Source organism: Lissotriton helveticus, chromosome 5_1 (assembly GCF_964261635.1).
Source record: "Lissotriton helveticus chromosome 5_1, aLisHel1.1, whole genome shotgun sequence".
Classification (NCBI taxonomy): Eukaryota; Metazoa; Chordata; class Amphibia; order Caudata; family Salamandridae; genus Lissotriton; species Lissotriton helveticus.
In genome coordinates, this window is record NC_136065.1 from 1,947,139,588 (window position 1) to 1,947,152,171 (window position 12,584).

General features: G+C 46.2%; 1 long non-coding RNA gene across 1 annotated transcript; it reads left to right on the forward strand.

The window, feature by feature from the left end:
• Nucleotides 1-6,807: 6,807 nt before the first annotated feature.
• Nucleotides 6,808-8,634, forward strand: LOC144753904 (uncharacterized). The gene is made up of 5 exons (XR_013594592.1): nucleotides 6,808-6,968; nucleotides 7,059-7,162; nucleotides 7,601-7,693; nucleotides 7,790-7,893; nucleotides 8,232-8,634. It is a non-coding gene; the product is annotated as an uncharacterized LOC144753904 (long non-coding RNA).
• Nucleotides 8,635-12,584: the final 3,950 nt, after the last annotated feature.

Below are 12,584 nucleotides of genomic sequence, written 5' to 3' on the forward strand. Positions count from 1 at the left end.
GAGGGGAGATGGTCTGCACCTGATGCTTCTCCTTTGACCAGACAGTTTGAATTCCAACTGTAAAACAATGGGCCCTGTCACAAGGCTTTCCAGTTGAGTAATTTGCAGTGCTTTTAAGGAGGTTCTTCATGGTACCGGTAACCAATCTAGGGCTTTGAGGCAGAAGTAATGTTCTCCTTTCTGATTTGTTTTTTGGACTTTTCTAGCTGTTGCATTCTAGATTCATCATAGCTTGCCTAGTAGTATTTTGTGAAAGTTCTCTAGAGAATCAATTTGCATGACCAAGGCATGAGGAAACTAACCAGGTCGATGCCAGAATCCTGTTTGTGAGCTTAAGTAAGGCATTCTGTTTTACACTTTTAAAAGTCCTGCATAAATTCTGCCCAAGAGTTGCTATTGTACGAGGAGTTGATGCTTAGCACCACATTCCTTACTGTAACACTGTGCTTGCTATTTTGCTCTTTGTAGAAACAAAAATGGGTGTTTGTACTTTAATGCAGATAAAGTATTAGGCCGATTGTTGGTGCAGAAGATAGCCCACAGCTGAAGAAAAGAAATGGACACAAATAGCATATTTACAAAATAAAATAGCACCTCAGGGCAAATTAGCACCCCTTGAGTGATGTATAATCTGGATAATGTTGCTTGCATGAAGCACTGTACAGCTAGTGGTAGAATTCAGTTATCCGCCCTGCATGTGATGCTGTGTGTGCTAATAAGAAGCAAAGACATTCTGATTAGATCAGTGAGATCTTAAGGATGTTTGACCCCCTAGGCAAGATATCTAAACACCTCAATTTCATCTCCACTTCCTCCCTCTCCCTCCCGGGAGTCGATAACCTCATCCTCAGTCTAAAAACGGATCTAGGTGCCTTAACACTCCTTCTCCTCTACCGACCCCCCCAATCTATGCCCTCCTTCGCGGCTACCCTGACCGACCAGTTGATTAACCTACTCACCTCCAACCCCAGATTCGCCCTCTTCGGCCATCTCAACTACTGGTTCAACGACGTCAACGCTGGGCCCCATGCCTTCGAGATCTTTGAGGCCCTCACCAGCCTCAACCTGACTCAACAGATCACCTCGGCTACCCATATTAAGGGCCACATCTTGGACCAGATATGGTCTCAAAATCTAACCTTCTCCCCCCCATCCGTTTCCCCTTGCACCTGGTCAGACCACCACTTAATTGATACCATCCTCACTGTCAGCGGCAGAATTTCCATCCCACTGATGGCAGGCGGCCTCTCCCGCAAATGGAGTTCCTACGACTCCCAAGGTTTTCTTGCGACCCTCTCCGATACTGGGCCCACCCTCAATCCGCCTACCAACACTAACATCGACAAGCTGGACAGTGACATCGGCACCTGGCTGAAGTCAGCCAGTGACCAATTTGCCCCCTTACCAAATTCCCCCCGACCAGACACCACAACTCCCACAGATGGTTTACGGATGACCTAAAAAAACTCAAACTGAAAGTACGCCAGCTGGAAAGGACATGGAGGCGCAACTATTCTGAAGCAGATAGACTGCAATACACCTTAGCCCGGAGAGACTACAAAAGCGCAATCTCCTCAGCTAAATCATCTCACTTCTCTAACCGAATCTCCTCTTCGGACAACAAATCTAAAGAAGTGTTTCGAATCATGAACGAACTTACTTCCGATGACAGAACTCTCCCAGGTCAAACCCCAACCCAAGGAACCTGCGACGCTCTCAATCGCTTCTTTGTCGAGAAAATTAATAAAATCAAGGCTTCAATCACCACCTCTCCCCGGACTCCCTTTCCCGATGTTCCCCGCAACAATTCATCTGTCTGTTCTGACTTTCCTGCCCTCAACTCTGCTTCCTTGGCCCATCTCGCGTCCCGGGTAAAATCAGGCTCCCCGAACGACGTCTGCCCTCCCCCGATCCTACGGAGTATCTGTCACTCCCTACCCGAATGTATCTTACCTTTGTTGAACGGCTCGCTCAGCACAGGCACTGTCCCTAGCACTTTCAAAGAGGCCATCCTTGTCCCGCTACTGAAGAAACCTGGCGCGGACCCAGCAGAACTGTCCAACTTCCGCCCCATTTCGCTCCTACCCTACTTCTCCAAAATAATCGAGGCGCATGTCACTCAATGCCTCTCCAATTTTATCGAGACCTCTCGCTACCTGGAACCCAACCAGGCGGGCTTCCCGCCTACCTTCGCAACCGAGGCTGTCATCCTGGCTATCCTTGACACGCTGAGGAGGAACGCCGACGCAGGGACCCCCCAGGCCCTCATACTCCTGGATCTATCGGCTGCGTTCGACACGGTGGACCACAACATCCTGCTTCACCGTGTCGAACAGGCGGGTATTCAGGGCCTTGCCTTGAGCTGGATACAATCGTTCCTGTCTGGAAGATCACAAGCCGTCCGGCTAGGCCCCTACACAGCGCCCAAAACCCTTACGACATGTGGAGTCCCCTAGGGCTCCTCCCTGTCACCTTTATTGTTTAACCTATACCTCCGGCCCCTACTTCACTCACTCCGTAACTGGGATATCACAGTATATAACTATGCTGATGATCTGCAGATCATCTTCCCTCTCAACTCCTAGAACGCGGTAGCCAATTTCCATTCCGTTATGCTCCACATACAGGAGTGGATGAATTCCAACCATTTGAAATTGAACCCTGGGAAAACCGAGCTCCTTCTTCCGGGCTCCAGCCCTACTTTCTGGGGGGCCCACTTCTGACCCACGGAACTGGGCACCCCACCGACCCCCGCGAACACTGTAAAGAGCCTTGGCGTGACCATCGACGCCGAACTCTCCCTCCGATCTCAAGTTGGTTCTGTGATTTCATCCTGCTCTTTCCAACTCCGCAAGATTCGCAAAATCAGCCACTTACTTCCCCCAGCTGCTCTGATCCAAGTGATCATCTCCCTGGTGCTTTCCCGCTTGGACTTTTCCAACTCCGTCTATCACGGCCTCCCCAAATCACTTCTTTACCGCCTACAGGTAGTCCAGAACCAAGCAGCCCGCCTCATCTATAAATCCCCCAAATGGCAATCGGAAAAACCATTGTTGCACAAGCTGCACTGGCTGCCTATAGAGCAGTGAGTGGCCTTCAAGCTGGGCTGCCTCACGTTCAAAACTCTTCACGGCACCAGCCCCGCCTTCCTAACCCCACTCATCCATCCTTATTGCCCAAATCGCAATTTACGTTCTGCCCATCTTCACAAGCTTGTCGTGCCCAAAACCAGAACCAATAAATTCGGTGGACGAAGGTTTGCCCTGGCCCCGAAGTTCTGGAATCCCCTTCCCTTGACCATTAAATCTAGCAGCTCCCTCCTTCATTTTAGGAAGCAGCTTAAAACCTTCCTTTTCCCCCCACCCTGCTAAATCCTGTAAACTCCCAGCCTGCATCTCACCTCTGTCCTACAGTGCCAGGAAACCCATGGTGTCAGCGCGCTCTACAAATTTCATTTAATAATAATAATAAAAAGATATATTTTGGGTGCCCGTGTCTGGAACAATTTTAAATATATTACCCTTTTTCAGCTCATTTAACCCCTTGTGATGTAAAACAATATTGAATTATATGTAGAACCTTCAGAAATGTGGGTACCTAAACACTGCTGTAAGTTCAAGGTGTTTGATGTCCACCAGCCAAAAGAAAATGTATACAAGCATTGATAATGCCATTCTTGTAGTTAAGTTCTAGATTCGTTTTTTTTGCTTACAACAACATTTTAAGTGGAATTCGGTGTCAAACTAGCTTGTTACTCCCACTCTAGTAAAAACATCATAAGACTGACTAGTTAGATAGTTTGGGGCATATGTATCAAATACCGTTATTGCGATTCTCAAATAGCGATTTTTAGAGAATCGCTATTTGAGAATCGCAAAACAGGAAGTAATTAAAAATTTCCTTATAATTTGCGATTCCTTGGCATTCCTTAATTGAGATTAACAAATTGTGAATCTCAATTAAGGAATACCTTTCCATGCATTCCTATGGGCTAGGAGGCCCATAGGAATGAATGGGAAGACATTCTCAATTTGCGATTCACAATTAGAGAATCGCAAATTGAGAATACAATTTCAAGGGTGCCAGGGTGTCAAGAGGACACCCTGTTGTACCCCTGAAATATGTATGTGTGCACATGTGGGGCACATACATGCCCTAAGGGCATGTATGTGTGGTACATGGCACTTTGAAAAAAGCAAAAAAGTGTTTTTCCGCAGAATTTCCAAATTACCACCAACTGTTAATTGGTGGTAATTTGCGATTTCTTATGCCAAATTCGCACAACTTAGGTTCTTTCTACATCGCATTTAAGGACTCCCAATTTGTGATTCCTTAAATGCAATCGCAAAATAAAGAATCGCAAATTTTGTGACTCTCTAATTTGCGATGTCCTTTTGGGATGATACATCCCAAAAGTCCTTTTCCTGTTCGCAAACGGGCCGATTCTGAGAATCAGCCCGTTTGCGAACGGGAAAAGGGCTTGATACATATGTCCCTTAGTGGACTACAACATAACATTAAACCATCTAAAAACAAGGGTATCCTCACCCGCTATCTCACATTAGGCCTATCGGACCAGCCACCGTCTTCTCAGTAATATGAATATTCCTTTTTAATGACCCTCACCCTCTCTAGTAGCGGCATGCTTCATCATCAGGTCTCATCCTGGTCTCTAAAAACCAGGATAGGCTCAACCGTATTACAGGAAGCACTTTGAAAAAGCGTTAGCAGTCAGGGTCTGTAAGGAATACAAATACCTTGTTATGTTATGTTAAAAGAATTTCTAGAGCGCACTTACACCAGGCGGTTTCATGGCGCTGCGGACAGAAGGACTGCGAACACGGAGGGCAGTGTGATGTTTAGTCGTATGTTTGTGAGAAGAGGAAAGTTTTAAGAACGGTTCTAAATTGAGAATAACAAAGCGCAGATCTCAGAATATTGGGGAGGGAATTCCAGAAGCGAGGGGCTAAGAAGGAGAATCTAAGGCCACCGTGTTTTTTCCGTTTGAAAGTGGGAACTGTGAGAAGATGAAGGTGGGAGGAGCGGAGTTCACGACAGGGGGTATAACGGTGGATTCTAGGGGAGATAGAGGCAGGGCCTTGAAGGTGGTGCTGGTGCAGCCCAGCTTAAAAGCACAGCGTTTTGCCACCGGATGCCAGTGGAGGCTCTTCAATAGAGGAGTGACATGATGGTGTTTAGGTTGGTGAAATATGAGCCTGGCTAACTGATTTTGGACAGCTGGTAAGCTGGGATGCCAGCATTAAGAATGTTAGCGTAATCGAGGCGGGAAGTGACTAGTGCCAGGATAACAAGAGTAAGGGCCTCGGTAGTCAGGAACCTACACATTTTTCAGATTCTGCAAAGATGGAAAAAGCAGGATGAGACAACAGCATTAATTTGGGGCTTCAGGGACAGGTCGCTGCAAATGATGATTCCAAGACTCTTTACAGAGTGGACTGGTTGGGGGGGAGTGCCCAAGGAGGGAGGCCTGAAACCGGGGTTCCAAGGGTTAAGGGAGCCCCCAGTTAGAACAAGCTCAGTTTTATCGGGGTTGAGCTTAAGTTGGCTAGAGTACATCCATTCACTAATAGATATAGTAGTGGCTTGAAAGTTGTTAATGGATGTATTAGAGGAGTCAATGTTAAATATCAACTGGAGATCATCTGCGTAGTTGAAGATTTTAACTGGGCTGTTCCCTAGTAATACCATCAGTGGTTGCATGTAAAGATTAAAAAGAAGGGGTGATAGAGCAGAGCCCTGAGGAACTCCGCAGGTCAGCTTTGTATTCCCTGCCGTAAAATTATACAGACGGACAGCCTGAGAGCGACCATGGAGAAAGGAGGTAATCCACTTGAGGGCCAGGCCCCGGATGCCAGCATTGCCGACACGGTCGACCAGGAGTTCATTGTCGACCGTGTCGAATGCTGCTGACAGATCTAGTAGTACCAAGGCCTGGGTGGTGTTGTTAATAATAACAACATGAACTGGAAGTTCCCATGATTCTAAAGGACCAATCAGTTCCAATATAAACAATTGCCCACAGGTGTATTACTTACTTGCCCCTGCTCGAAGGGCTAGGTGGGTGAAACAGGCAGAGAATTTCGTCTTCGATTCTCCGAGCACAAATCTTGTATTAGAAACTCCCGGCCTGGAGCTCCTCTTGTGGCCCATTGGAAAGAGTTGGGGCATAAGATTGAAGACCTCAGGTGGCTCATTCTTGAGCGCATCCATTGTCCGAAAGATGGAAATTCTGACGCCTTGCGGAGTAAAAGGGAAGTGTATTGGATTTTCATCTTGGAGACGGCTGTCTCAGGATTAAATGAATCCATCCCATGGGAAAACGCGATTCACTAAATACATTTATTTGTCTTGGTTTTGACACATAATATTCTGTTCTTTATACCCCCATGAATATTCTTTGTTATCCTTATACATTTATTTCAGGTTCGAATGTCTTTTTTACACATTTTGGTTGAGTCCCCCTACCAGTCCGATCTCTACTGCGATTTTTCCACACACATACATTTTGTACATAGGAATAATAAAACCTCTTAAACGGGATCTTACTGTTTCTTCTTTTTTCATCTTCCCCTCTTTTTTACTTCTGTAAAAAGTTTATTTAGAATGGACTCAGAATGGAGTCGTGTGTCTCAGATTATACCTTGCAGGCGCAGTACAAATTCGTCGTCATCCTTCAGTCCTCTGTCTTTTACCTTTTTCTCAATGGAAAGTCTCCCGTCTGTGTAAACAAATTCCAATTTGGCGTCGTCCCCTCCCGGCTGTTTTATTATCCAACGGGATTTAGGTTACGGTTCTAGTGCGGTGTGACCGCTTCTACACAGGTGTTATATATCTTTCTATTCCAGCACGGTATATATTCGGTCCGTTTTCCGGAGGCATTCCCTCTATCCTGGTGCAGAAGGTGACCCGGTCGAAGACTTTCATGAGAGCTCCAACATAATTTACGAGTAAGTTCCTTCTATACAGCGAGTCCCTATTCTTATGATCTACCTCCCTTGGGATGTTGGACTTATACTGTGCGTTCTGCATTTTTTTAGAAACTACTTCTGAAGCACATATCCTGTCTCCACCCGGCCGGGCTCAGCGTGTGTTATTTCTATCGGTCTGCCTCCCTTGTTCGGACTCGTGTGAAAGTTCGGAGGTAACTATTCTTAACTGGTTATCTTATTAGCATTCGGATACGTACTCCTAGTCTCTTTATTTACTGTGCATTTCAGCAGTGTATAGACTTACTTTGTGGCGTATAGCCCCCTTTGAATACGTGCCTCACGCATATAGGCTTACTCTGTATCTTATAGCCCCGTTTGAATACGTGCCTCACGCATATAGGCTTACTCTGTATCTTATAGCCCCGTTTGAATACGTGCCTCACGCATATAGGCTTACTCTGTATCTTATAGCCCCGTTTGAATACGTGCCTCACGCATATAGGCTTACTCTGTATCTTATAGCCCCGTTTGAATACGTGCCTCATCTGAATACGACTCTACTGTACTTGCGATCGGGTTGTCGCTTAACTTATAATTTTTTATTCTGAGATGGAATGGGCAATGCGATATTCCTTATCTTTCCCCCACAGTATTTCCACGATTGTATGTGTCTGCAATTCATGTGTACCGGGACTGCTGCACCTCTGTCTTCCCATCTAACAACTGCTTTTCTGAAAAGATAGGTGAGCAGTCTTTATCTTAATTTTTTAGATTCACCTAGGTTTTGCTAAATGTCTGAGTGATTAGGATGTATTCTTAGACTCGTTTTTTGTATATAGTCCCCAGAGTCTGTTTATTCATCGCCCTCTTCCATGTCAGGGGCCTTTTACTGAGTGATTTGCCGTTTCCTGTCTAGAAGGCTCGGATGCTGTTCTCTCCTCGGGTATGTGAATGACGAGAATGTGCCCAGGCCACCCTGTTTATCTTTAATTGCTCGGTGGTAACTTTTGGAGTTAAAAGGTTTCCTTTCCCTTTAACCTGTTTTACCTAGGCGTATTGAGTCTACCTTTTCTTTATTCTTTGTACAGTATATTACCCATATACAGTAATATTCTTATCTTTCTCTGTTTAAGAGTTTTTTGTTTGCAGATATGCCTATTTAATGTATTATGTCTGAATTATGTTTGTGTTGCACTCCAACATTGACCTGACCCATTCCCCTCTTCTCCCAATCTTTAGTAAATAGGAATTTTGGTTTATTCATTCAATTTTTGCCCACAGATACGCTGTGATATGCTGTTGTTTGCCCAGCAACCCTGGAATTGAGTTGAACATTTCATCCCTTTGATAAATCGGAGGATCATGATGACCACATATAACTGAACGACTTGTGCCCTGATGAAGGAATCGTCCATGGTGGCACTTTTCCGAAACGCGCGTTGGCGCTTCTTTCTGTCTGTTTGTTGAGAATGTGGTTGTAGTATATAGTATCTTAATGTTTATGGTGACTTTTGGATGTGTGTATGCTTGATGGTATGAGTGACTATTGTATATAAAATGTTTTTATTGTCTCTTGTTGTTCTGGGCAGACGTCACATGAATTACATATGTCAATAGAATTTTTGAAGTAATGAAGTCTTTTTTATATAAATATATATGTACATGAGAATAAAATGATTTGATACTAGCAGCTTTTCTGTGGGCAATTGTTTATATTGGAACTGATTGGTCCTTTAGAATAATGGGAACTTCCCGTTCATGTTGTTATTATTATTGACTTCCCTGGTGGGTTGTTCCCCCGTATCCTTTCATTAGGTTCAGGGTTCCCTTTACGTTCTATAATTCTGGGTGGTGTTGTTGTCAGCTCCTCTCCTAAGTTCGGCCATGACTGCTACAATGACAGATTCTGTGGAGTGAGCAGGCCTAAAGCCTGTTTGCTGGGGGTCCAAGAATTGGGAGCGCTCAATAAATGAGTTGAGGCAGTTGGTAACATGAGCCTCCAGTACCTTACTAAGATAAGGGAGCAAAGACATAGGGCGGAAGTTGCTCAGCATCAGGGGGTCAGCGTTAAGTTTCTATAGTATGTTTAAAGGTGTCTGGAACCGTGCCTGTCATAAGAGAATTATTAAGGAGTGAGAGGGGTGGATCGGGGCAGGTAAGAAAGGCCTCTTTCAGTATGTGAGGAGGGCAGCAGTCATTTGGAGAGCCTGAGCCCACCTTGTTCAGTAGGGCCAGGAATTCTTCTCGAGAGATCAAAGGAATTTGATCAAATGTGAGAGGATTTGTACAGGTTGCAGGGGGAAATGGAGGAGAGATAAGGGTGGGGATGTTGTCCTTAATGTGGGTTATCTTGTCAATAAAAAACGAGTTCAAAGAATCACAAAGGGCTTGTGAAGGGGCAGATTTGGGCTGAACCAACTAGTTGACAATGGAGAAAATGTCCTTAGCTTTGGCGGAAGAGTTCAGAATTTTCTGAGAGAAGTAGGCAGATTTGGCCTGGAGGATAGCCTCTTTGTAGTTTTTCAGCAGGGCTATATAGGCGGTTTTATCTTCGGGGGCATAGGCTCGCCGCCAGCGGCGCTCGGCCTGTCTAAGTGCCAGTTTTTTCTTTTTTAAGTCGTCGGAGAACCAGCGTTGGGCGTCGTGAGGGCGCTTAAGTGAGATTCTATTCAGGGGGGCTATCTTATCACTTGCTATTTCTAGCCAACGGTCAAGGTTAGAGGCCTGAAGGGAGGGGGAAATAGGGGGTGTTTCATTAGGGGAGGAAACTGATAGGAGCGTGTGGAAATCATCCATGTTGGCTCGTTTCCAATATATGGCCCAGAAATTACCGGTCAGGGGGAGCATAGTGGAGGGAGTGTAGGCCATGGTAAAGGAAATGAAATAATGGTCGGACCAAGTGCATGGAGAGACCAGTGGGGGGGGGGGGTAAAATCTAAGTTAGCAGTCCAAACCTGATCAAGAATATGCCCCTTGGCATGGGTGGCCTTGTGGACATTTTGGATAAAGTTCATACCTAATAGAGAGTCTGTGAACTCGATTGAGGTGGCAGACTCATAAGTCGCCGAGGATAATGACCCGTGCATGGTTGATTACCAACTGGGAGATAAGATCGCCAAAGAGTTGAGGGAACTGCGGCATGTGGTCAGGGGGACGGTAAAAAAGAGCACAGATGAAGGAAAACATGGGGGAGTCAAATTTTAGAATAAGACCATCAACACGCGGAGGGCTAATAGTCTGTAGGGTGGTGAATTTGTGTTTGTGTTGAATAATAGCTGCTACACCGCCTCCTGGCTTGTCCAATGTTCTATTAGCATGGAGTATGTAATAGCCGGTGGGTGTAGCTGCTAGAATATCGGGGTAGGAATCAGCATTGAGCCATGTTTCTGACAATAGTAAGATATCTGGTTTCTCAGCATCGAGTAGTGAAAAGATTTCCAGTTGATGCTTTACTAAGGAACGCGTATTTAGGTAGATAATGGCAAGTGAACCTGCTGTCTGGGGATGGGGGGTGATGGGTGGCGAGGATTCTTTAGGGCGGATGGGGTGTACATTCCCGGGACTCTGGGTGTGGGGCTCAGGGTCGGGATCACTGAGATGCAGGATTCCTTCCTTTATGGCCACTAGCTTGGTGTTTGGGCTGATGGGCCAGAAACCCCGAAATTTGTGGAGCTCGCCAGAGTTATAGGAGATCGAATGGGCATTATGGCTAGTCCCTTGTCCCGGCTGGGCGCGGACGGGCGCAGACGGGCTTGCCTTTGGCGCGCCTGCTGCGCGTGTCTGCTGCGTGGTCTTGGCATATGCAGGCTTTATGCTCTGAGGGACAGGGGGAGGGAGGGGGGGTGTCTCGCTCTACCCAGTCCGCCCTCCACTCAAACAGCAATCAGCTGCGGTGGACCGGGGTCGGAGCGGGAGGCGTGCGGCGTGAAAAGACACGAAGACCTTCGTGAGAAGAGGTATTTCTAAAGTTTTTAAAAAGGCAACACAGCACACAACACACAAGGGTACGGCCCACACAAATAGCGCACAGTGCTTTAGTCGCGCGTCGCGGGGGCTATGAGCGTTAGGTAGAGTTCTAGTTAGGCAGCATCAGCAGGGGGTGTGTCTCGCTCTACCCGGTCCGCCCTCCACTCAAACAGCAATCAGCTGCGGTGGACCGGGGTCGGAGCGGGAGGCGTGCGGCGTGAAAAGACAAGAGGACCTTCGTGAGCAGCCCAGATATCCCCTTTATTGATGGTTGCTCAGGTATGGTTAAAAAAGTAATGCTGGGTAACAATGGGGAACGATGACCCTCTTACCCTATTCACTTGTTGTCATGTTTCAACCCTTGGGTTGTGGCCACTGAGGGTCCTTGGGATTTCACCAGGACTAGAAAAGATATGATATCCTGCTGTTAAGGAAAACCTCTTGCTTCCCTACACTCAAGACTTATTGAGCGACATGATAGGAGGCGGGGCCGTGCTACTGCTGTCAAACATTCATCCAGGGTGCAACGCTGCCCGTTTACCTATTCAGCCTCCGTCCTGTGAAGCTTGCTCTGAATATTTTAGTAGATAAAGCTTTGCGTCAAAAACTATGGGTGCTTGTGATAATCTGTACAATTTACATTCAAGTAATCCCCCCTTGACACAAAGTGGCGCAAAGCACTTTTTGCGTTGAGAAAAGAGCACCTTTGTGATTGAAAGCATGAATTTGCACAGCTTTGCAACACTTTGCCCGGGCACAAATATTTAGTAAATCGGGCAATAAGCTCCTCTGAAGCGTGCCCGGCTATCAAATTAGAAAAATAAGGTGGTTTTTATGAGCAACATTATTATGGCAGTAATTTCAACTGTCCCACTCACTTTACCAGGATGTCCCTTGTAAGGTGAGTGCCCTGTGCTAAAGCTACTTTACTCATGCCTTAAGCTTCGGAGGCTCTGCATACTGTGCGCTGATAGGTATGAAACCTCAGCACGGCCATCAAAACTCGTGATCCTTCTAAGGTTGACAAAGGAAGGAGCATTAAATTGTGCACAAATGTAGTTACCTACAACCTGGGAGTGGTGTGGCACAGCGGCCAGAGCAGCTGACTCGGGAGCGCGGGGCTCAAGGTTAGATCCCGGCACCAGTGGCAGCTCAGCTCAGCACCATCTGACTCTAGGCAATAGCTCACTTAATCTCCCCGACGGTCCCCAACGCCATGAAACCTTAAGGGGTGATATGGTCGCACTTTACAAATATGGATTATTATTATTATTACAAACCTGAAAATCTCAAAAGAGAGTAAACACCTGAGAAGAAAAACGATACTAGGAATTGAGCTGAACAAAACTCTTGGGCCCATCTCCCAATCCTTCCTTGTAGCAGCCCCATCTCTTTGGGACCCTCTCCCAGTGCTGCACTCTGATTTCGAGCAGGCATTCTTTCATTTCACAAACAACTGAAAATGCTTCTATTAAAAAACCACATGAACTGGGAACCCAAGAAACACTGAAGCTCCATCTCTGTCTGTCCAATTTTTGCCTCCTGTCCTTACCCGCTGTCTGTAGCTTTTGTACTTGGGTCAGCCTGTCAGCCACCACCATCCAAGTCATTACTAACACTGTTTCCATTACGGGACATTTATGTGATAGCCTAATGCATTCTGGGTGC